Here is a 26,398-nt window from a genome sequence, read left to right on the forward strand (position 1 = left end):
TCCAACCCTGTCAAACATTGTCAGAGCTTACTTGTTTTCTTGAAATACTATTATCCCTTGGGCTCTTGATGTGGCAACTGTAAAAAGACTAAATGAAGCTGAAAACATACATATCAACTGATCAGCTGATGCAGATGATTTCAGCCTCGTTATGTCATATTATAGTATTGATACTGCTCTGCTCCAATTCTATAATTATCTGTGCTGCTATTGGTGTAGCAGGGAGCAGTCAAGAAGGGGTTAAAGAGCTCCTCTGGGCTCAGTCAGCCCCAACCCACTGCACTTGTAAAGTTTGTCAATGCTGGAGAAGGGCAGGTCCTTAAAAGGGAGTATCCTGGCGTAGACTGGGTGGCATTCAGGGGCAAACAGAACTAGTGCACAGAGCTCCCTGGATTCAGGGAACAGGGTCTGTCTCTTGTGGAAACTGCATGACAGCACCAGTTCCCCCGAGTCCTCTGAGGAAGCAGAAGGACCAGCTTTTCCTTACTTTTATTTTTGGATCCCTGGGACTCAGCCTTGGTGGTTTGGACACACAAGGGACAAGGAGCCAGACCTTTCTCCTAAGGACTATTTGCCTGTACCCTGCATGAGACCATAGGGAACCAGCCCTCTTTATGGATTGTGGGCGAATTTTGCCTTTTTCTTTTGGACTACTTCAACATGCACCCCTTCCATCCACCAGAAGGGGGAACTCCCTAAGAGGTACAGCTGGAGGGCTGTACCCCAAGTCTGGGACCCAGACTACAGTCATGTTGCTGTCCTGAGAAGGACATCCAAGACAAGAAAAGTGCTGCACTCAGCCCAAGGGGGAACCAGAGAGGTAAAATCTATCACAGTTGGGGTACTGATTAGTTTAATTATTCTGCTTAATCTGTTTGCTGTCTTTAATGTGATGGATTCCCAGATCTTTTAAAGCCACCTGCTCTGATTATTTAGCTGATCAGTGGCAATGATATACCTTTTTGTAGGTAACCTCTTTTCTTCAGCTCTTAGCTCAGTTGTGTTATGAGTTCTTCATGATTTAGTTGTGGGTCACCTCAAGACCAGACCCACATTATGCAAGCACCTATGCAAAATAAGTTTGTTCCTTGTCCACTCCTTCTGTCACTGCAGTTGGGCCTGTGATTCTCTGGCTGTTTCAGGGTGTGCATATAGAGTTCAGAGATGAATGGGTTTCTTAGGTAGCATAGGGCCATCACTGGATAAGAGAACAGAGCTGTGCATGCTGGATCTGTGATCACAACATAAATGCCCAGCTATTTCTTTGTGGGACCTGGAGTTGAAACTGTGAATGAGTCAGAAAATATCAGTTAAAAATTAGCAAAAAGAAGAATATTTTTTCTTAACTTCATCTTAAACATTTTTTGTTGACGTGTCTATGTAGCACGTTAAATTGTTTAGAACGTCAGATCACACTGGTGTTGACACGACTGCATGGATCAGACCCATGGTCAGATGGAAAATTGCCCTAATACTACTTGGTGAGATTTCTTAAAAATATGTCATGGCTATGCAGGCAACATATAAATTTAATTGTTACCAAATTCATATCCCTTTACAACTGACTGTTTTTATGAATATGAAGCACCTGGAGATTGGTGATGGGTATCCATATAGATGTCTCAGGGGCCCAACCCTTTCTCATGTTGAGTACTACTGTTGCTAGTGGTCCCATTGTGAGACTACTCACCAGAATAGGTACCATTCAATGTAAAGGTAGCTGAATCAAGCCCAGATCCTGAAAGGTATGTAGGCCCCTAACTTCCACTGACATTAATGGGAGTTAGGCATGTAAATACCTAGGAGGATCTTGACCTAGTCCCTAACTAAATAAGGCCCAGCCTTACTCTTTTCCTGAGTGTTTAATTTCAGACTAACTCATGAAAGGCAATTATATTCTTGAAACTGAACACTGATCACAATGTGAGTTTACTCTAACCATGGAGTTTACTCACAAACACTTGCTCTTTTATCATTAAATGGATTCAGTTTTTATTTGCCTCTGTTGTTAAAGACCGATAGGATAATTATGGATTCCAATTTAACGCTCTGTGAACAGCAGGGCTGTAACTAACTGCATTTTTTTATAATCTCAGAAATGTAAGTTGAAATAACCTTTTTGTTCTGCTAGTTACCAAAGCTATTTACTGAGATTATTTGTTGGTTGGGCTATTTAAGACCTAAGAGAGCAATGAATCAATAGGCTACTACTGGTATTAACACAGGAGTGGTGTGCTGTCCATGTTCTCAGTGCTGCACAAACGTAAAGACACAGGCCTAGCAGCAGCAAGGAGATCATAGTATAAAACCTGCAATGGTCCAGATGCCCTTGATACTGTGTGTGAGTCAACGGCTCAGCATAATCACGATGCATTATTTTAGGTAGTTCTCATTAGACAACTTGTGGAAGAAGAGAGTTTCAAGAAGGAATTTAAATGGAGAGGAAGGATGTTTGGTAGTAAGTAGGAGATGCATGAAGAAGAGTACAGATGCTCCCCGGGTTACGCAAACACGACTTATGGAAATCAGGACTTACAGGAAAAGTTACATAAGTTCCTTAAACTTTTTTTTTTTTCAGAATTGTCGGAGATACATTCACGACTTACACAAAATTCGACTTACGCAAGGCGTTCCGGAATGGAACGCCTTGCCTAAGTCGGGAAGCTTCTGTATAAATGGGCCTCTCATAGCATATCAGCCAGCGAAAGGAGTCAAAGGTGATAAGATTTTGAACCAAGCTTAAAGTTCTACGGTCATTTTAAGAACTTTACAAGCACTTGTTCCTACTATGCTCCCCTTCCATCACATGATAGTTTAATTGTTAACACTAATTCTCCAAAGTGTGTTTTTGTTGGGGTTTTTGATTGTTTTTTATTTAAACTCCATGAGCACTAGTCAGATCTTAGAAAAACAGCATGTACCAAGCAGTTTTCTAGTTATTTAAGCTTTATTTCAGCTTTGTAACCTAAATTACAATTTAGTAAATTTTGACTTTGGGGGAAACCCTATTCAACATAGTGAAATAATCTTCTTTCATATGGCAACTTGGTCCGCAAACACCCCCGCCGGGGTGAGGTATGGCGGCCTAGCGGCGGAGTCCATAGCGCCCGCCGGGGCAAAGGGCAGCGCGGCCTAGCTTTAAGGCTGTCAGTTTCTAAAGTCCCCTGGGTCACTTCCTACCCGTCTAGTCGGACGTTGGCGTTGTGGGGCGGTTCCCCGTAGGTCCCCTCCGGCCGGCGTCCCTCTCCGGGTCTCCGATGCGGCCTCTGCCCGGCTGACGTCCCGGTCCAGGCTCCCTGGCTCTCCTCCCGCAGGAGCTGACGGTCTGCGTCCTTCTCCCCCGGTGGTCAGCCCAGACTGAGCAGACCTGCAGGCTTTTATACTGGTCTGCCAGTTGGAGCATGCCCAGCAGAACTTCCTGGGCGTGGCTTCCTCTGCTAGTAGAGAAGGGTTAACCCCTGCTGTACCAGTGCGGGGCTGCCCTGCCCCGTCACAAGGACTTACAGGAAAAGTTACATAAGTTCCTTAAACTTTTTTTTTTTTCATAATTGTCGGAGATACATTCCCGACTTACACAAAATTCGACTTATGCAAGGCGTTCCGGAATGGAACGCCTTGCCTAAGTCGGGAAGCTTCTGTATAAATGGGCCTCTCATAGCATATCAGCCAGCGAAAGGAGTCAAAGGTGATAAGATTTTGAACCAAGCTTAAAGTTCTACGATCATTTTAAGAACTTTACAAGCACTTGTTCCTACTATGCTCCCCTTCCATCACATGATAGTTTAATTGTTAACACTAATTCTCCAAAGTGTGTTTTTGGTGGGGTTTTTGATTGTTTTTTATTTAAACTCCATGAGCACTGGTCAGATCTTAGAAAAACAGCATGTACCAAGCAGTTTTCTAGTTATTTAAGCTTTATTTCAGCTTTGTAGCCTAAATTACAATTTAGTAAATTTTGACTTTGGGGGAAACCCTATTCAACATAGTGAAATAATCTTCTTTCATATGGCAACTTGAAAAGCAACATTAAATTCAACATCCAGATTTGTCATCTACTCTATGGCTTCCAATGACATGGGATGAATCAAGGCTGTCCCTCTGGAGAAGGATTTTAGAGAACAGCAGTTCACAAGATGTCCCATGGTTTGGCTGTCTTCTCCATATTCACATATTGGGCTGTCCTTCATTTTCCATGTGTGTGGTAGGTAATTCCAATGCCTGTGTGAGGTTCTGATGTAGTTCTCTGTAATCCATATCTTACATGTCATGGTGAACCCAGATGGTTGGTCTGTAGGATCTGTGATCAGGTCTTGATTCTTGACCCCCATTGTTTTCCCACCTCTGCCACTTGTCTTTTGGTGACAATCTTTGACTGATCATTGGAAGGGGTTCCTATATTTAAGGTGGCATCTCAGGAGGGGAAGGGAAGTTGCCCATCTATGAAGATCTCCAAGTCTGCGTTTGTTATCTCAGTCGTATTCTTGTAAAATTGCTGTTTCTCTTTTGAAAGATGGTGGTAAGATAAGCAAAAGGATGGGAAGCCAGACTGTCAGTGTTGACTTCAGCACACCTGTGACAATTCTTATAGCAGTATTCAGTTGCAAATCAACAACTTTCCCGGGTACACTATTTGCCATACTGGCATGCAATATTCAGCTGCTGAGAAGATGAGGGCAAGGAGGCTGTCTACAAGGTGTGAGCACCTGCTCTCCAACTGGTCCTGACTAGTTCATGGATTATATTGTTCTTAGTTTTTATCTTGGCAGTGGCATCATCAGATGTTGGTGACATGTGAGGCTATGATCCAGAACCACTCTAAGATATTTCAGGAGATTCTTGTGCCTGAGTTTGATATTGCAGTAGGTGACATTCAGGCACTTCTTTGTATATTGGTTGCTCAGGTGAAACATGGAGACAGCTGTCTGAGTGTTTGGTTGGAGTCACCATAACCAGTAGTACTCCAGTTTTTTCAGATCATCTGTGAGGACGCATTCCGCTTGGGTGAAAGTGCTCATTTAGATTACTAGCATGAGATCATCTGCATATCCAAATTTCCATGACTAGGTCAATGATGTGTTGCTGATATAAATATGAAAAAGCTAGGAGGCCAAGATGGATCACTGCGGGAGCCTGTTGTTCAATAAAAAAATCTGCTGGTCTGTTCCATTGGATGTATGTGAAACTTGTGACTGGTGAGCAAAACTGTCTGGAAGCATAGCAGTGTTCTTCAATCCACTTCAATCCGGCTGCTACTCTGAAACCTATTTTTGACACTTTCAGAAGCAGGCCATCATGCCAAACTGTGTTGTATTCCAAAGCACACGTACACAAAGACAGCTGCTGTTTTGAGCCCATGGTGATGACTAGCTTTGATGTAAGTCAGCAGTACTATTACCTGATTAGGCATGCACCATCCCAGTCTAAACCCAGATTGCTCTTTAGGGATGTAGTCCTCAAAGATGGGTGTAAGTCTTTGGAGTATCATCATTTCCAAGAGCTTGAACATCAAACATAGTAATGATATCAGCTGGTGGTTTTTCAGATTGTCAACTGTCTTCCCTGGTTTCAGGACTGTGGTTACCTTTGTTGTGGCCATATCTTAGGTGTTCAGTAAATGGCATGCATGTTGGCCAAAGAAGCACATCATACAGTTGTAGCCATGCTGAGCTAGGATTTTCAGAAATTCTGGGAAGTTGCCATCTGGGCCTGCACCTTGCCAAGTTTGCGAGTGTGATGGCCTTTTCCACCTCTTCTCTAGTGAATGGCTTTGATGGATTTGATGTTTCTGGGCAGTCAGATAGGGAGTGATAAAGCTCTTTCTTCACTTTCCTTTTGTGATGACAGTCTGTGTGAGCCTTGGAATTCAGGAGCTTTTGGGTGGGATAGCATCGGCTGTAACATGTGGCACTCTGCTCTGGGAAGGGTTAGCACCACCAAAATTGCGGAGAAGTCTCCAGGCTTTTCTGCTTTACTGGGTGATACATCACTCTTGTCAATGAAGTTCAGTGATTCCAGGCATGTGATTGCAGCAGCTGGGTTACCTGTTGTCCTATACTCCTTTAGTGCCTAACTCTCTGCCAAGGACAGAGTGTAGGCTTTCCTGTAGCCACAGTGGATGTTCCTTTTCATAGACACTTTAAGGAGGTTGATGAAGATGTCATAATTGGCTACGTTCGCAGGTATTCACTAAATCACTTTTTCTGTGGTTTCCATGTAGCCATTCCAATCGGCCTTCCTAATGTCCCAGCGTGGGTTCGGTAGTGATGTGATGAGGAGGACCTTGGAGACCAGTGTGTATGACAACAGGATGGTGTTAGCTATGCAGAAAATCACCAAGGAGTTTCTTCTGCCACTCGGGACCATGAGTTCCAGTCACAGGACATGCAGCACAAGTTCAGCAAATAGTCTTCTCCATCTTGTGAAATGGAAAGTTCCTGTCTGCTCAGAATCGAACAACAGTTCCTAGTCTGTTCAAAATTTATAAATAAGGAAGGTAAGAAAATATCATCCTCCTTATTTCATTCGAGACCAGATTGTGGGGGCTTTTACTTACTTGAGTGATCTGACTGAAATCAGTGGGATTATTCATGGTGTAAGTGCTCACCAACAATGTGACTACTTTAAAAAAAAATCCAATTATTTTTCTTGACTAAAGTAGAAGAATACTAAGACCAAAAGGACTGATCAGTATCACAGCAGATAAACAGATGTGTCTCAGATCACAATTCTCAATCAGTCATGCTCTAGAGTAGAGCCAATAAACCACTGTCGTAACCAACTGGATATCTACATTCAGGTAATAATAATACTAACCAGCATTTCCCTGCATGATTATTAGGGAGGCACAGCTGTATCTTATCTTTTCCTTGCTATTTTTATCCATTGTTTCCATGTAATTGTGCACAAAAGTTTAACCCATCTGCTTGTTCTTTCTTTTATCCCTAACCCTATGGGGCCCTGTCTGACTATTTTTGTCCCTTTTCTTACAAGATAAAGATAAATACATCATATAATACTGCACTGCAGCTGTCACTTGACTTTGTAGATTCCTGGACATTTCCTTATGCTACTCAGTCTGTTCTAGTAGCATGTAAAAGCGAAAAATAACCTTTCCATGTAAGTGACTGTGTATGTCTTATATCACACACTTGGCATTAATGTCTAACAAGAAAAATTCTAATGAATGATACGTCAAACATCACAATCCAATTTCTCCCCTAGTGTCCAGATAACTGTTTCCATCAAGAGCAATCCTTTGGCAAAATTATATCCACTTTATTCAATTCCTTAACTGCTTTAAGGTTGTATACGTGGCAATACTCCACTCTCACGTCTCACTCTTCTTCACTTGCTTTTGCAGTTCCAATGTTTGAAGCTTCTACAGCAAGAATTATGTTTCTATCAAATAGTGTCAGGCGAGCCAAGATAATTTAAACATAAATGTTCAAGTGTTCAGCTGAGCATAGTTAGAGTGTAAAGACTCTATCTTAAAGTTTCAAATCTCCTTGGTATAATCTCTCTCAATCTGCATTTAAAGATACTGAACTGTACTGAGTAGGAAAACATGCAAATGTACTTAAAGGGATATTTTAAAATGACTCATGAGTCATGTCTTAGTATAGCGGCCGGTACAATGGGGCTGGAATGCTGATATGATCTTTCAGCACTACAGCAATACAAACAAAAATATGTATAAATATTAGTGTAAGTGTATACCCTGTCATCAAACTTTCCATTATTTTTGCAGAGGAAGGTGTAAAATCAAGGACAAATGACGAGTGTTGGCAATAAGGCTTTAAATTATTGATGTTTAAGTACAGATAGTTGCTTTAAAAGAATGCTCAAATGGTTCTTTGAAATACATTACTTTCTTATATCCTGGTTTGTCCTTAAAGTGTTATCATCACTAGGCTTTAAAAAATTGACCTACCTTGAAAATTGTTCAGTTTTTTTAGATTTCACCTTAAGGTTTCAAACTGGTCACTGGTAAAGTTCAAAATTAAAATAGATCAACTCCATAAACATTGACAGACTATAAAACTCCTCTTAAACAAAGGTTTTGTGAATTGCCAAACTACCGTTGTAGTGGAATTTCAGAGTGGAATTTCAGAGTGGATAAAAATTAACTTAAAAACATCAGATTTTTAAAAATTTAAATATAATTTTTCTTTTTAAAAATAAACCTACTTAAAATTGAATTTGAACTTGTAACAATCTATGTGAAGGCCTAAACTTACTATACACTATTGAAATCATTTAATTTAAATTTAAAAATTAATATTCAGCAGTACATGGTTGCTGCTAAACTTTATTTAAAAGTCAAAGCACTGAACTGGTAGAAGTCATGGCTAAGTATCTGGAACCAGCATTTGCTGAAGTGCATGCTAAATCAACTTTTGACAGCAGTAACCTCTTCTTCAGGTGCAGAGAATATATTTTCTTCATTTCACTTTATTCAGTTAGCTCAGTTCAATGCCTAGCTCATTCAGTTAAGATTAACTGATTGGGAGCTGACACAGCAGAAAAACTTGTTTTCCTCTTAGAGAGATTATTCCAATTTTTCTACCGGTTTTTCATTGCAAAAAATTAAAAAAAAAAATTGGAGGCCCATACATCACGCACTAAGCACATGGTGTGTAGTGGTGGGTGGGTCCCATGGTCCATTTCGTTCCGTCGATTCTGTGGGTAGCTGCTTGGGTAGCTGCTAGTAGCTCCTCCATTTGTCCCGCTCCTCCCCCTCCTTCGTTCGGGTTGAGATGCAGTTGCATGAAAAAATGAATGGTGGGTGGTTCTGGGTAAATGTGGTAAATGTCGTCAGTCACCAGTCACTCTGGCGTCACAAGCGGCAGACAAGCATTTTGTTCCTTTTTCCCTGGATTGCCCTGGCAGATGCCATAGCATGGCAATCATGGAGCTTGTTTTTGTTTTTGTCACTCTCACGTATGTGTATGTCATAGGCGCAGCATTCGCAGCGATTCACAGAAGCACACAGAAGCTTGCTTTTGCTTTTTGCATGGCAGCAGAGGTTACTACTAGCCATATTTCCATCCAACCCTTCCATAAATTGGACTGAGGATGATCATGGCTCCCAGTCCTTTTTGCGCTGCACTAGTGCCCCCCCCTGCGATCAGCCCAGGGTAAAAAAGCCAAGATTGGTTACTAGCCATATTGCACCTTCCATTTTTGTACCATTTGCTGCATAAAAAGCCCCTGCCCCTCAGCCAGGGGCAAAAAAAAAAAAAATGGAATGACTCTGAGTCAAATCTCTCCTTTTGTATCTAAAAATAGAATCAGTGCTGCCTAATATAGGCAAGTGTACTAGAGAACCACCGTATCATAGAACCAGAGAGCACAGCTGCTCTGTGTCAGAGCCTGCAGAAATTATGATCTGTATGCTATTCACAGGTGCTCCTGTACAAACCTCACCCCACCTTGATTCTTTCTTCCCAGCCCTTTCTTGGCTACCGTAGCATTGTCCCCACTTGTGTGATGAATTAATAAAGATGCAGGGATAAGACACACTGACTTGTTAGTGAGAAATGAGTGGAAGGCAGCCTCCAGCTGCTATGATAGTCCAGACAGGACATTAAGCAGTGTGTAGGAGAGAAGCCCAGCATCCACTGCTAGTCAGGGGCAACTGAATCTTTTTTTTTACACATGAAGGGTGGGGCTGATGGAGCTCAGCCCCTGTTGCTATGATGAGGATGGTTACCAGCCATATTGCACCATCCATCCACCAGAAAAAAATTAGGGCCATAGGCTGATGACGAGGGACGGTTACCAGTCCTTTTGTACCATCAGCTGAGGCTGATGATGAGGATGGATTTCCATCTTATTGTACCATCAGCTGAGGCTGATGATGAGGATGGATTTCCATTGTACCATCAGCCTCTCTCATGGCGGGGGGGAGGAGGATGAGTGTGCCACTATTTGCGTCTATCTGCAGCATTCAGTAAAGATAGGGTGACATGTAAAAGAGTCACCTTTCGCTTTTTTTTTTTGGGGGGGGGGGGGGGGTGGGTGGGTAGATTGCCAAGCTATGCCTATGACCTGACCTGTGTGTTTGACTAGAAGCATTTGGAGCTCAGCCAAAAGAATGCAAAAACTTTTTCGGAGGCAGGCTGCAGGTGGATAGCTCAGTCTCCTCCAGTCCATGAGCATCCATTTGATTTCTTGGCTTTATGCTTGCTGTTCACGCTGCAGTGCGCGAGTCCCCCTGCTATGGCGTCGTCTGGAGATTTTTAAAAAGGATTCTGAATTTCATCTTCTGTAAACGCGCTGATAGAACGGATTTTGCCTGCCTACGCAGCAGATCACATCCATGGTCCATGCGGGGAGCTTTTTTTTTTTTTTTCGACTGCTGCATCCACCCGTGCTGATCGGAGCTCCACGCTGGGCAAACAGGAAATATTCAATGACCACTGCAGTTCAGAAGTTCAGAGCGTCCAGCGGCACTGGTGCACTGTGGGATGATAGTTCGGACCACCCTAACCGATCACAGCCCACACTAACCTAATCCGATATGTTAATTAATACCGAGCTCATTCTCTTCTTAGGGAGGAGGAGAGAGCCAGTTTAAAAGATTAAAAAAAAATATAAGGTGCCTCCCTGGTGGTGTTGTTTTGGCGTTAAATCGGTTTTACGCTCCTAAAACCGATTTAAACGCCTAGTGTAGACCAGGCCTTACAGTCTGTGAATAAAAACTAGATGTGAGAGGATGACATCTATTAGTTCTAAAAACTTGAAGGACACAGTGGCCAGAAACATTCCATTCAATTAGTAACTAGAGATAATACTTCCATTGTTTAACAGATCAGTTAGTTTAAAATGCAAAACATGTTTTGATAATCTTTTTCTTATGTACTCAGCATATTTAAGGTAGTTTTTATCTAACTATTTTTTGCATGCTGTCTGCACATTTTTAATTGGATTACAATTTTCATCCAAATAGAGCTTTTACAAATCACAAACAAAAAAATTAATTCAGTAAATAAAGGCGTCGCCATTTTCTAACTTAACAGAGAAATGTAAAAATTATGAATCTGAATAAATTTACTTAAACAATTATATAGCATAACATACATATGGATGAATATAAGACTGGTTTACACTTACAATTTAGGTCAACATAGTTGCAATGCTCAGGAGTGTGAGAAATCCACAGCCCTGTGTGCCATAGCTATGCCGGCCTAACCTCCGGAGTAGATGCAGCTAAATTAATGGAAGAATGTTTCTGTCAACCCAGCTACCATCACTTGGAAAGGTGAAGGTCCTACAGTGACGGAAAAACCCTTTCTGTCACCCTAGTCTGCATCTACACTACGGGGTTACGGTGGCACAGCTATGGTACATACCTTTGCTGCTATAGTACCTGTAGTGTAGACATGGCCATGTCTACATCATCCCGGTTAGCAAAAAGAAGTACCAAATTTAGTGTAAAAGCTATGTTTAGTTGCAAATCAACATGTTTTAATGGTTACCAAATGATGAGCATCAACTCTTCCTTAGGAAAATAATGAAAAAGTACAAATGCCAAATGAGATTAAAATCAATTATTTAAATCAAACTTTCCTGCTTGCTGATTTAAATCCTGATTAAAATCTATGATTAAAATTGCTTTGATTTAAATCAGTCCACCTTGAGGAATTTTAAGGTAAAAATCACCAATAAAGCTAAAATTAAAGTACTCTTATTAGTCTAGACAGAGCAAAGTATAGAAAAGTGATCTTGAACAGAGGTGAATAACTCATTTTGTCTAAACTAATGATCTTTCTAGATATTTCTAACGTATCCAACACCTTGGTATCTGAGCAAAGTTGGAGGTATATTCCCCACACCCTCAATGCATAGCCACAAATTTATCCAAAGCAAACAAACAAACAAAAACCCAAACTTTTTGGAGATTTTTTTTTTTTTTAGTCTGACCAAAATTTGCTCTTTAACCTATGCTTTTCTAAGAGCAAACTTGACACTGGCCCTTACCTTGAAATGGAGAAATAACACAGATTGTAAGTACTGTCGGAGACTCTTCAATTGCTGGCTACCGCTAATTTCTCTTGTACTATACATGCACTGTTTTAAAGATAATTTTTCTCTTAAGTTCAGAGGTATTTTGAAACAAGGAAGACAAGTTTTAAACATCAAAGGACAGTTGTCTGGGCCTTACTCTGTTGCTTCTTTTCTGGTTCCATGCCACAAAGGGACCAAATGACTGTTTTACGGCAGCTCGGCATTCCCCTTGTATAGGGGACTGCATGGGTGGCGTTGCCCTCTCCAGCACTGGTGGGGGAGGTGTATGGACCCTTCCATATAGGTGTCTGCCTGTTTCTCAGGGACAAGAGTGGGGAATGACCAGAGTGCACTGTGCTCCAGCAATTCTTATTGGGGTAACAGTATCTAGGGTGTGTTTACACACCAGCATGTGTTAGATGAGCAATCTCATAGCTACAACTTTTGCTGGGGGCAGAAGTGGCTTCAGCTTATACAGGGCTAAGGAAGCACAAAAAACACCTTTACCATCCTCCCAAGCCCCATCAGGAGTGCAAGAGAGAGGATAGAAAGAAAGGTGTTTATTTAAATCTTACCATTTCATTGTGACGATTGAGACAGGGTTTACGTAGGAAATGATTTCATAGTTCATATGCTTTTAAAAGCATAAACATACACAAATCCACAGTCACAGAGTGTTTTGCCTGTTTTATTTACCAGTGAAAAGACCTGGGGGGCAGTCTGCCTGCATATGCCATGCTTCCACAAAATAGATTTAACAGTCTGGACAATGGGGTCTATGCATTCCTTATTGACAGAGCTGGAATTGCCCACAGACCCTGATTTATGGTGGTAACAAAATAAAAACTTTGTCCCTTTGTGTTCCCAAAATAATGGGCTGGCATGAAAGGAGGAAGGAAGAGAGAGAAGTTGGAGGAAGAATCAGCATCTCACTGCAGCCTGGTTGCTTTTGTGCCACTGAACAGTGACAGCATTTCAGTTCTCAAGTCACAAAGACTGGAAAAGAAGGGAAGGAAGATATAAGGATACACCATGCACAGATGCTTTTATGACCCTACTATCAAAGCAGTTTGAATGTAAAGCCAGATCCTCAGCTGATGTAAACAGCTCTAGTAAACTCAGCAGAGCTGCACTGAATTATTCTAGATGAGGCTTTCCCCACCATTTTCACATTCAGATCTGTATGGCCAGCATTCTACAAAGCAGCAGCTTGCTATGAGCATTAAACACATTGCAAAAACAAGTGTTTCTAACATTTCACTTCATATATTTAATTTGATCCAGATTTGCGTTTAGACCGATTCAGTCAACAGATATTGACAGAAACAAGCCTTGAATGTATTACTGCCTTGTTAATTTATTTAGCACCTCACGGTATGTCTACACTGCACACTAAGCCCAGGGTTATATGACCCTTGCCTGCAGACTTGATGTTTCCAAGCCCGTGCTTGAGCGACCACACTGCATTAGACATCCAGGCCTCACAACCACGCTGGTGCATCCATACTGCACTACACAGACCCAAGTCAGAACTTCAGCTTTGTGGGAGTATTCTGTTGTATCCCAGGGTTCCTAGCACCCATGCCAGCTGAAGCCGCTCTAGGGCTTGTTTCATAGTGGGTTGTGGGAGAACTTCTCTGTCCCTCCTGCGGGAGGTAACCAGAAGTGGTTTGGGTGGTTTTAGTCTGGGAACACATCCAGCCGAGTTATGTGACCTCACATGCTCCCAGCAGCTGGAGCCATCAACACAGCTCCTGCCCTATGGAAGAACTTCTCCACCTCATGCTCTCAGTCCTATTTTGGGAAACAAAGCAAGACGCTCCTGGGCATTTTGGCAGATGTTTGTGAACTGTCAAAGGCATCTCTGGAAAGAGCATACTCTGACCCAGCTGATGCTGCTCATGCCTGTTGCCTTAGCTGCAGATTTCTCCCTTGTAGACTGGTGCTTCTGGAGCAAAGCCATAAGCACAGACTGGCAGGATCCATTGTCATGCAGACCTGGGATGACTAACAATGGATCCAGAACTTTCACAGGAAGAAGCAGATGTTCCTGGAGGTTTGACACTAGCCAGTCCCCACTCTCAGTACAAGGACACCCACATAAGGGAGGCTATGCTGATCTAGAAGCAGGTTGCTAGTGTTATCTGGAAGCTGACTACCCTAGACAGCTATGGGTCCATGGCTAACCAGTTTGTAGGTCCCAAATCAAATGTGGGGGGCAGTGGGGCAGAGGTTTGCAAGGCAATCAGGCCTGTGATGTACCCAAAGTGGTGTACATTAAAAATATTCCTGAAATTACTGGTGGCTTTGAGATAATGGCCTTTCTAAACTGCACCAGGGCCATGGAAATGGCATGCCTATCATTTGCCCTCTGCAAGAAGCACATCAATACATAAACTGCAAAGAGTACTGCTCCATTGGTATGCAGGCCCTGCTCAACCACAAGGATAGATTCATGGTCACTAACCTGGGATATACTGGGAGGGTGCATAATGCCAGAGTGTTCTGGAGATCGTGACTTTGCCTTCATGGACAAGCTGGGAGATTATTCCCATTGTGACATTGTTATAAATGGAGTCATTGTCCCCACTGTTATTCTAGGTAACCCTGATTACCCCCCCCACCCCAGAGTATGAAAACTTACTCTGAGGATGGATGTGCATATGGCAGACTGAAATCCCATTGGCTCTGCCTTCAGAATCATTTGGATGCCAGCGTTAATGTAGTCCACATTATTGGGCCTGCTGCCCGCACAGACTTTGTGCAGAACATCGGGGGACGGCCTGGTGCTGTAACCATGTTCACAGTGGAAATCAGGGAATGAAATAGTATTTGAGGTTGTGCTGTGTAGGGGTTGGGCAGCTGTGGAAAGAATTTTGTAAATGTGTTGGTATCATGAATTCCATAAACACTTGGATAACATCTTCACTACTGGCCATAAACTCAGTTTATGGATTATGATGATGACAGTGTACAAATTTTTATTATGAAAAATATTGAGAATGGCATGTGATGACATTCTTTATAGTTGGTGCCACTTCTAACATTACATATAATAAAACATGCTGTTATAGCCTTGTGTAAAATCAACCCTGTATTTTAATTTATATAGGTATTTACCTACCAGCATAAGGACCCAAAAGGCAGACCAGCCTCCATCAAAACCATAGAGCTTAATAAACAAACTCAGTACCAAAATAATAAAAGGTCCAGGTTCCCAAATAACATGTCCAGCTATTCCTTGGAGTCCCCTCTGTTCCCCACAGCCTTCCTTGTGTGCAAGTATGATGAGAAGTGTTCCTCATCCTCTCCCTGAAGGGGTTAATGTAGGCCAGAGGGGCCAGTTAACCTATAAGGTTGCAAGAAAGCAGGAGAATAGTTAGGCTGATAGGCAAGCCTTAATGATGGAGCCCAGCTGGGGAGAACAGGCAGGGCTTCTATAAAGCCAGGGAGCTGGTAACAGAAAGGGGATGCGGGGATGTACCCTACAGTCACTGCCTGGGGGAAGGGAAGTGTGTTTGGGGCTATGGAATTTAATGGCAGTTTGGGCTGGCAAACCCAGAGAGTGGGGGAGCCAGAGGGTGTAGGAAAGATTCAGGGAAAAGGCAGCAAGGTTGAGGATGGTGCAGACTGTGGCTGCTGATTAGAGGGCCCTTGAGCTGGAAACTGGAGTGGAAAGGGGGCCTGGATTCCCCTACCAGCCACTGGGGAAGTGGCACCATCAGGGCAGTGAATGAGAAGGCTCACTGAGACCATTTGTAAGGAAAGACTTTGATACCCCAGAAGGGCAGGACCATAGTGAGCTGGCCAGAGGACCAAGCTACAAAGACAGAGTGAGAGAGAGAAAGACGGCAGGGCGTGCAGCAAGCACCAAAAGGGGGCATTGGACCCAGAAAGGGCTGATCCCTGTGTGGCAAGGAGGAGGCTCCCCTAGCTGTGAGTGGACACAATGAACAGGCCACACCTGGACTGGGTCAATGCATGGAGAGGGTACCTGCTTTCATTCCATGTGCTAGTGTTCTTTGCCTGTGACATGGTCCAGCCATCCTCTGAATTAATAAAAGGCTGCATAGTCTGCAGCACATGATAGCCTGGAAGGTACTCAGGGCATGGGCCAGGAGCAGGAGCTGAAGGTTGCCCTAGAGCCTGCAGTCTGGTAACCATGAGCACAAGTAATAGCTCAAACAGCTCTTTCTACTGCACTCTGTTTCCTCCCTCACATGGCAGTCATGCTCTATAAATCCATCTACCAATGTCTCCTCACATGGTGCAGCCTCTCTCCTGCCACTCTTCTTGCATCATTGTCCTTTTGGCCATTTGGCCCTTCTGGAACTCTGTTTGCCAATTCATTTTATCTAGCAGCTCTCCCATCAGCTCATCTTAGACTCTTTCTCATTGCTTGCAATAGGTGGGTCTGCTCCTCCAGGCTGTGTGTTTTCCCTATGAAGGGGGAAGGGCATTGAAATGAGAGAGAGAGAGTGCGTGCACATTATTGTCAGACCATGGATTTAAAAAAAAAAAAAAGTTACATGTCCCACTTTCTAAAAGGGGTTGCTTTATTCAAGGTAAATTCAAGGTAAAAAAAATATGAAACTTTTAAATCTATTGACTGTATTTTAGTCACACAAGATACTGGCCACTTCAGCCATCTTTTGGAGTAGCACTGAAAACCATCACCCATGGTTTAGGCACATCTAAAAAAAACTCAAATGAAATGATTTGATATCCTCTTCATTTTTTCCTGAAGGAGGTAGGTAAGCAAGGTCTGAATGAATTCTTCCTTGACAGCTAGGAGAGACTTTAGGTGTGTTCATGCAAATATAGTTTGCTCCTGCTCTGCTCAGATATCCAGCAGATAGAGTGGTGTTTTGTTCAACGTGATCAACTTTGGCTGGTGTTGGGTTACAAATTACTTTAGAACTGGAGTGCAGGGGTAGTAAAATGCTGTTATCAGCATGTTGTCATTATGGTGTGAATGAAGGGGTGCACAACTGTGCTTAACCTCTCCCAAATGAGGGGGTCACCCTCAGCCGAAAGGACCTCTTTAAGCCAGGGGCTCAACACGGCTGTCCTTATCCATATGCAAAGTATGCAGCCACGTGCTGCTCCAGCCCCGCTCAGCCTCTTCCCCATGGCCCTACTCTGCCCAAGCCCCACCTCCTCCCACCTCTGCTCTGCCCCACCCCAGCCCTGCCCCCACTCCACCCCTTTCCCTGAGGACTGCAGAAGGAATCGGGCCTGCACTCACCCAGTGGTGGTATGTGGAGGGACCCGGCCCCAGCCCGCTCTGTGCTGCTGGCTCTCAGCCATGCCGCCTGTGAGTGCTGGGGGGTAGTTCCCCCTACCCCCCAAGGCTGGGAGCCAGAGGAGGAGAGCGGAGCGGGCTGTGGATGGGTCACTCCACTTCCCGCCACCCCATGAGTGCAGGATTAGGCCTGCCCCGCACTCACTGGGCAGCAGGAAGTGGAGCTACCCAGCTCCAACCTGCTCTGCTGGCTTATGCTGGGGGACAGTTTCCTGCCTGCTCCACCCCCCAACCCCACATGGAGGCCTCCCTGCATAGGACACCGAAATGGCTAGGGAGAGCCCTGGGGCTCAAATGCCACCGCCCTGGGAAAGAAAGAGGGGGTGGGGACATGTGTCCTAGCCAGGAGGTATATGCTCCCCCAAGGGTCCTCCCTGGGCTGGTTTAACCTGTTCCCCATCTCACTGTTCAAAGAAATAGCTAAGTAGGCTTCATTAGGGGCCTCTTTGTTATGTTAAATTCTCAATCAGAGCTGAAATCAGCTGTGGTAGGACTCTGTTTCTGCCCTGCCTGCTAAGAGCTAAAAATCACTGAGAGCTGAAATCACTTGAGATGGGGCAGTGTTTCTGCCCGGCCTGCAAAGAGCTTAAAATTACTAAGAGACTGATCTGCAGAGGTCACAGCAGAGAGGCAGGTGGGAGCAGAAGGTGACTGACAGTGAACGAGCGGCTGGTGAGGTGAGGTGGAGAGGCGCGGCCAGCAGGCAGAGAGGTGTGGCGAGAAAAGTGAGCAGGTGGCCAGCAGGAGCCACTGGCAAGTGGCCAGCAGAGCACCTTGCAGAGAGGGGCAGTGCCAGCAGGGCAGCTGGCAGAGGGGGATGGCGAGGAATTGCCCAAACAACAGAGAAAGTAAGGTGCCTCTTTACTGTCCTCCCCAGGGTGGGAGGTGAACGCTGCAGATGCACCTGTGAACTCTGGGTCTGCACTGACCAAGGACAGCAACTGTGAGTGGGGTGCAGAGAAGGGTTGGGGACATGAAAGAAACTTTTGGGCTGCTGGACTTAAGAACCTGAGGGGAAAAGGACACTCCCCAACTTACTTGGGGGTGGGTCTTCTGCTCATGGTTTATGTTTATGAACCCTGTTTGCAATGTTTTCCCAAACTAACACCCAGTTACTTCCCTCCTTTTAATAAAAGTTTCTTTTCTACACACAGGCTCTGTGCTTGCGAGTGCAGAAGTATTGCCTCTCCGAGGCACCCGAGGGTGGTGTAATTTTCCCAGGTTACTGAGTGGGGGATTGAGCCAGTTCTGTGTTGTATCAATGGAAAGGAATCCCTAGATATTAAACCCGGCCCTGGTTGCTGCTGGCTCCATCTGGCAGAAAGGTTACATGTGAGTAAGGCTAAGATTTTATCATAGTTATTTTTTTGAAAAGTCACGGACAGGTCACAGGCAATAAATGAAACTTCACAGAAGCCTTGACCTGTCTGTGACTTTTGCTGCTGTGGCTCCATGGTTTCCCCCTCCACAGTGGTGGCTGGGAGCTGTGGGGTTCCCCCTCCGCCCATGGCAGCTGGGAGCTGCAGGGTGACCATATTTCCCAAAGAGAAAATGGAATATACCCTGCCGCTCGCCTGAGGCATCCCCCGCCTCTCTCGCCAAACGAGACTGTTGCCCATCACTGGAATCCTGAGGAGGGCCCCTCAGGAGTCTGTCACCTGTCACTGGAACCTTGCAGGGGGCCCTGTCGCCAGGGGCGGCTCCAGGCACCAGCACACCAAGCGCGTGCTTTGGGAGGCAAGCCACGGGGGGTGCACTGCCGGTCGCCGTGAGGGCGGCAGTCAGGCTGCCTTTGGCGGCTTGCCTGCGGGAGGTCCGCCGGTCCTGCAGCTTCGGCGGCAATTTGGTGGCGGAGGCGCCAAAGGTGTGGGACCGGCAGAGCTCCCACAGGCATGCCGCCGAATCCTTGTTACTGGCAGACCTCCCGCAGGTGCGCCACTGAAAGCCGCCTGATTGCCATGCTTGGGGCGGCAAAATACATAGAGCCGCCCCTGCCTGTCGCTGGAACCCTGCCAGGGCCCCGCTGGCTGCCAGCTCCACAGTCCCGCAGCCCCTGGGGCTGAAGCAGAGAATGTCACAGAGGGCTCTGGAAGTCACAGATTCTGTGACATAAATGTAGCCTTACTTATGAGTGGTCTAGTTACTAGCTATGGTTCTTCCATCTTGTCAAGCAGGGCAAGCTTTGGAGAACATTGATATTCTGGAATGGAAGCATGAACTTCTGTTCCAGGCCAGCAAAGGACAGACATCTGTGTATGGTAAGGAGATGTTTAGCTGACTAGTGACTGATCAGCATATCTCAGAATGGAGAAGGCTCATAAGATAGAAGGAGCCCTAATAAATATGCCCTGCCTCAGAATATAACCAATAGTCTGGAGTTCCTGCTCCAGGAGACGTTCACTTTCATCACCAGCCAGCAATGGGTGAAAAATTCATTGTAAAAGCAACAAAATGCTGATAAGCACAGATACGCAATACAGCCTCCTTACAAGCACCTGCATTCATGCACAAACCCAACTTATTGCCAGCCCTAGGGTATTTTAACACAGACTGCCACCCTCCTGTGCGTGTTTGGCCTTATTTGGACTCATATCAGCCAGGTTTTATTGGGACTGAGTTTACAGGTGGTCCAGGACAGTGCAGGCTAAGCAGATTTACTAGGGGCGCTGTATTAGATGTTAGAGGTCCGTAAAGCTAATTGTGACACTACAACCCATACTTATATCAGTGAGTAACTTATAAAAATGTCATAACTGTTTGTTTAACTTTCTTCTTCATTCCCCAGTGTCCAATTTGAATCCCATGTGGCCTGGGATGCAGCCAAGGGTGCTAGGGAGATGGCATAGGTTCCACCATGGACAGAGACATCAAAAACCCTGCTCATATATACATTAATAACAACAAACATGGTGACAGAAACTCACCAGGCACCAGTGCTTGCTCCGATGCTGGTTCTGCAGCGAGCTGCTCCCAAAGTCCATCCCCAAACAGCTCCTTTGATTACAGACCTAGGATGTGCTATAGTTGCTCCAGCAGCATAGCCTCTTTAGGTACTGGCCTCAACACCAGGGTCACTTCTTGGCCTTCATCTGGTGGCTGGCTCTCCTCTGGTGGTGCCTGTGACTAGGGGAGTGTTATAAGGTTACTGTCCCCATGGAGTAGATTGTCATGCATCAGTCTGGGATCACTGCTTGCTACCGTTCAATACCCAGTCGGATTCCTTGTGAAAAAGCAGGAAGACTGGGAGTTCCCAGAGGTGCCACTAGCATCCTAGACTTTGTAATACTCGGTTTGCAGCCACTTGATTCGCTCTCTGCATTGTTCTACTGTCTGGTCGATCCCCAGCACTGCCAGCCTTTCAGATATAATTAGGTAGATATAACCATTTCTTGTGCTATTGCTGAAGTAGAATGTCTTCCTCACCTCACACCAGAGGTTAACCAGAATCCGGCAGTGTTCCTCTGGCCAGCTAGCACTTGATGCAGAACTTCTTCGAACTAGGTGGGTGTAATAATGCAGCCTCTGGCAGGACACTACTGAGAGTATCAATTCAGGATTTCTTAGAGCAGGGCAATCACAGCCCAAGGCTGGGATCTTTTGCACACCAAACCAGCCAAACAGAGAGGACTCTGGTTTCACCCCATTGGCTAACCAGAAATCATGCAAGCAATTCCCTCAGACACTCCACTTCCCAGTATCACCACCAGGACTGCTGCTTATGGGGATGAATGGTCATGAAAACCAATAACCCAGGAAAAGAAAAAGGTATTGCTGATCCCAAAGGACCAAGCCCCAGACCCAGGTCAATATACAAGTCAGATCTTGCCCATAAATCCCATTGTTGCCAATCCTTTAGAATCTAAAATCTAAAGGTTTATTCATAAAAAGAAATAAATATAGATGAGCTAAAACTGGTTAAATAGAATCAATTGCATACAGTAATGGCAAAGTTCTTGGTTCAGGCTTGTAGCAGTGATGGAATAAACTGCTGGCTTAAGTTAAGCCTCTGGAGTACATCCACAGCTTGGATGGGTTATTCAGTCCTTTGTTCAGAGCTTCAGTTTGTAGCAAAGTTCCTCCAGAGATAAGGAGCAGGATTGAAGACAAAATGGAGATGATGCAGCTGCCTTTTATAGTCCTTTTGCCATGTGGCTTGTGCTTCCTTTGTTCCAAACAGGAGCTACCCAGCACGTGGCATGGAAAAACCTTAAGAGTTCTGTCCATAGGCATGTCCCTGCATGCCTTGCTGAGTCACAAGGTGTATCTGCCTTCTCTCAATGGGTCAATTGTATAGCTGATGGTCCTTAATGGGCCATCAAGCAGGCTAGGCAGTGCTGATGCCAAATTTTCTGGGCTGTCACCCAGAAGCATAGCACAAGTTTGAAATACAGACAGTACAGAGCCAATACTTACCACTTTAAATACAAAAATGATACATGCATATAGATAGCATAATCATAGAATCATAGAATCATAGAAAGAGAAGATCAGAAGGGATCACACCATCATCATCATCATGACCTCCTGCAATGCCACACATAAGCCGATCCCCACACACACTCCTTAGAGACCCCTGCCCCATGCTTCGGAGGAAAAAAAAAAAACCCAGCCATTGCCCCAATCTTGGGGAAAAAAATTTTTTTTCCCCCCCCAAATATGGCGGTCAGCTGAACCCCGAGCATGCGGGCAAGACTCTCCAGCCAAACCCTCTGCAAAAGGTTATATCAATCATAACCAGCAAATCTTAACCTTGTCATAGACACCTTACTTGACCTCCTTTGTACAAGATTTCGTGCCACTATGAGACCTTGGTTGCAACAATGATCTATATGGTCACAGTTCATATTAATAACATCACATCCCCAACACAAAATTGATGCAGGAAGGGATGACACAAACATCACTGACTGCATCCCAAGAGCCCCCCATCCTTGGTTCTGTCTTACTACCACTAGCATTGGGTTAGAAGCTGTATCAGTGTACAACAGAAATGGTTTATCAAAGTCATGTTCAATAACATGACTGAATCTCTTTACAAACTCAAGGTAAAACTTGGTTAGAACAATAGTGGAGTGGATCTGCTCTTGCACCATGGTTCCTGAATGTCTCATGTGGTCTTGTCAAGAGTTAAAGAACATAGATACTGTATCCATACAAGCTCTGGCAAATGTTTGGAACGCAATTAGTATCAAGTCAATGTAGATATTAATGTTGTCCATAGTATAGGAATCTTGGCATTTAGCCGTGAAAGCAATATGGTAGTGTGCCTCACTTTCCCTGTTCATACAGCACATCAAGTCTAGAATGTCTTTTCTCCTGTGAAAAGTTCTAATACTATTTACAGGTATTAACTGTGAAACACCAGTATAACAAGGCCTTTTAACATAAAGTGTGTTCTTATGTATCACTCTTAACATGTTCAAGGGATTTTCCAAAAGATTAGGCACATTGTGTATTTTTACAATACAACACATTAGTTACAAAAATCGCCATTAGCAACAACAAATCCATTGCAAGTGTCCATCTACAATCATGTTTGTCATTCCACACCTTTGGCTCAATACCACTGGGGCTTTGGCATTTTAGGGGTTCCCTGTGGCTTCATTCTTTTTTTCCTCCTTGTCCTGAAGGATCAAACCCTGATTGCTCTTGCTTAGCACTGGCTGATTGGGTGGGCTCTCTGTGCTAACAGCCATTAGCAAGTCTTTCTTCTCCAGCCAGGTAATTTGCATTAACACAGACAGGAGCCTGTTCACCAGTTTTCAGATCCTTAATTGCTACCAATTCCAAGGCCGGACTCTGTCTTAAAGAGATACCATCCATTTTCACTAGCAAGCTAGACTCAAAGTTCTATTCTCCTTCCCTTTCCAACTTCTGGTTTCCTTCCATTACCAACCTCTGCTTCCACATGGAATCAGATGTTAAGTCCACTGAGAGACTACAAGTCATATCCAAAGTATCTAGAGATGAGAGTATACCTGCCCTCCCCTGCACTCTCAAGAGATTAACTGCACAGCTGTCCTGCTCTGCAGACTCAGCTACCCAGTCTTCTCTCTGAACCTGAGGCACAGACTGTTCACTCGCAGAATCTATATGGAGACATTTCTGTCCCACATGACAGTGGGACTCTGGTTCTGACCCACCTCCCTTGCAGTGGGCTTGAGTCAGAGGGGTTTCTAGAAGAGTCAGACTGATTTCTGTGTGGGTGGAAGGGGTGGAGGGGTTGGGCTTAAACCTGAGTCAGAGTCCAAGCTTAGTGTGATGTGTAGAGAGACAAACCCTTACCTGTTAATAAGAAGAAAAGGAACCTGTAACCGAGTACACTCACTGCAGTGGCTGGATGGCTGGATCTGGGGATCAGCTCTCATCCAGTCTAGAGCCCTCTTCTGTCACTCGCTCACCCTGTGGCCCCTCTCACTCTCCAGGGCTCAAGGTGCTCTCTCTCATCATGACTCAGCCCTCCAGCCAGGGCACTGTAACTCACCCCTTCCAGGGAAGGGTATCAAAGCCCTCTAGATAAACTGTCCATATGCCATCTCAGGCAGTCCTCCATGCCAATTCCAAGTCCATGCCACTTTCCCAGTGGCTGGTAGGGGAACCTGCCACTATCTGCTACTCCAGGTTCCAGCCGATGAGCCCTATAATCAGCAGCCAAGGTCTACACAGTCTCAACCCTCACTGCTCTTTTCCTGGGCTTCTTCCCACTCTGCCTTCCACAGGCTTTCTTCCCCACAATATCTCTGGATAAACCCTTCCTGCAGGGCTTTTGCCCTCAGGTTTTCCTCCTGGCCACTCTCTGTGCATGAAGATTGACTGCAGACTCTTTCCCTACAGTCCCCTTCTGCTCCAAACTTTGCACTCGCTCAGCCTGCTCCTACCCAGCTGGCCTTCATCATCAATAAGCCTTTATCAATACCTGGATCTCCCCTAATGTGCAGCCTGTGGTTAACTGAAAGACTATATACAGTCCCATATTGTCAGGATTGATTATTTCAGTGCTTAAGTTGTAAACCACCAGCAACCACACAATAAAAACACTAACCCAGGAACCTATCCTTGCCCAATGCCAACTCTGTCCACATATCTATTCAAGTGACACCATCATAGGACCTAATCACATCAGCCATACCATCGGGGGCTCATTCACCAGCACATCTACCGATGTGATATATGCCATCATGAGCCAGCAATGCCCCTCTGCCATGTACATTGGCCACACCGGACAGTCTCTATGCAAAAGAATAAATGGACACAAATCTGACATCAGGAATCATAACATTCAAAAACCAGTAGGAGAACACTTCAACCTCTCTGGTCACTCAGTAACAGACTTAAAGGTGGCAATTTTGCAACAAGCTTCAAAAGCAGACTCCAAGTAGAAACTGCTGAACTTGAATTAATATGCACACTAGATACATTAACTTTGGCTTGAATAGAGACTGGGAGTGGCTGGGTCATTACACAAATTGAATCTATTTCCCCATGTTAAGTATCCTCACTCCTTTTTGTCAACTGTATGAAATTGGCCATCTTGATTATCCCTACAAAAGTTTTTTTTCTCCTGCTGATAATAGCTCATCTTAATTAATTAGCCTCTTAGAGTTGGTAGGGCAACTCCCACCTTTTCATGTTCTCTGTATGTATATATATCTTCTCACTGTATGTTCCATTCCATGCATCTGATGAAGTGGGCTGTAGCCCATGAAAGCTTATGCTCAAATAAACTTGTTAGTCTCTAAGGTGCCACAAGTACTCCTGTTCTTTTTTTGAGGAAGGGACTGTGTCTTTTTAGTTTGTGTTTGTATAATGTCTAGCACAATGGGACCCGGATCCTGATTGAGACCTCTAGAGGCTTAGTACAAATAACAACAGTTGTATAGTTCTACAGAGTTCTTGCTCTTTTAAAAGTGACATTGTATCGGTCACAAGTGTCTTATTTCTTGAAGATAAAATGCAAAAGCAAGTAAGTCTTGAATAGCATTTTTAGTTAATGTACCCCTCTCTTAAAAATATACCCTCTTGGAAAAGCTGAAATCTAATTGTTTTAAAGGAAAATAATTTAATGAAACATCAATCCATTTTCTCACAGCCACTTGTAACTGTATTTCCAGCTTTGTGCTCTAAGTTGCTAGTTGCAAGGGTTCATATTTATTTTTTCTTCTAAACATTTTGAGTGTCCTTTATGCTCCCCTGAGATTCTTTATTCTCTCTGGGACCAGGTTGAACTGGTGTAGCACAGGAGTGAGCCTTTTATAACTGAACTTGAGGTAGTCACACAACTACAACATTAAACAGAGAAGACAGGGATGTCTCTTAGTTTCTCCACCGCCAAGAAATGTTTAAGAACTCAGACAGTTTTAAAACATTTTAAACTTTTCTTGGAACAGAATAGGCAATACTTACAGCAGCTTGATATTTCCTAAGTAGGCAACTGTAGCCTCACACTGCAAGCAAATAAGTAAATGTCCATTGCAATGTGTTTTTGATGTACTCTGCCCTCTCTGGAGGCTGCTATAATGTTCTGCATAATACAGCTGCTGCAAAGCCATTAGTTTGGTAAGACTAAGGTTCCTATTCTAACTCCCACAGCTGGGAAAAAGACCTAGATCACACAGGTTACTGATGCAATCTGCACATATTAACCCAGCCAGACCTTTTCTTTTATGGGAGAGGGGAAAAAAATCAATTGAAAGATTATAAAAGGTGTACTTGTTTTCTTGCTAACATATTCTCAATCAATTTCTTAAATATCCCCATACTAATCATTTCTTAATGTTAAATACTATAAACACTTAGATGGTAAATTCCTGGGGACAGGGATTGTGTCTCATCTTGTAGTCCAGGAGTAGGCAACTTATGGCACGTGTGCCAAAGGCGGCACATGAGCTGATTTTCAGTGGCACTCACACTGCCTGGGTCCTGGCCACCAGTCCAGGGGGCTCTGCATTTTAATTGAATTTTAAATGAAGCTTCTTAAACGTTTTTAAAACCTTATTTACTTTTACATACAACAATAGTTTAGTTATATATTATAGACTTATGGAAAGAGACCTTCTAAAAATGTTAAAATGTATTACTGGCACG

The 26,398-nt window shown here is 44.2% G+C and overlaps 1 protein-coding gene and 1 long non-coding RNA gene across 2 annotated transcripts in view; both read left to right on the top strand.

Moving 5' to 3' along the window:
• Nucleotides 1-238: 238 nt before the first annotated feature.
• Nucleotides 239-13,224, top strand: LOC120397193. Its single transcript, XR_005593710.1, has 3 exons — nucleotides 239-820; nucleotides 6,218-6,493; nucleotides 12,899-13,224. It is a non-coding gene; the product is annotated as an uncharacterized LOC120397193 (long non-coding RNA).
• Nucleotides 13,225-19,523: 6,299 nt separating this feature from the next.
• DTNA (dystrobrevin alpha) overlaps nucleotides 19,524-26,398 on the top strand; it is a 323,219-nt gene continuing 316,344 nt past the window's right edge. The window contains exon 1 of the mRNA XM_039522836.1: nucleotides 19,524-19,572. The gene's annotated coding sequence lies outside the window, so the exon portion shown is untranslated. The remainder of the gene's footprint in view (nucleotides 19,573-26,398) is intronic.

This window comes from Mauremys reevesii, linkage group 2, assembly GCF_016161935.1.
Source record: "Mauremys reevesii isolate NIE-2019 linkage group 2, ASM1616193v1, whole genome shotgun sequence".
Taxonomy (NCBI): Eukaryota; Metazoa; Chordata; order Testudines; family Geoemydidae; genus Mauremys; species Mauremys reevesii.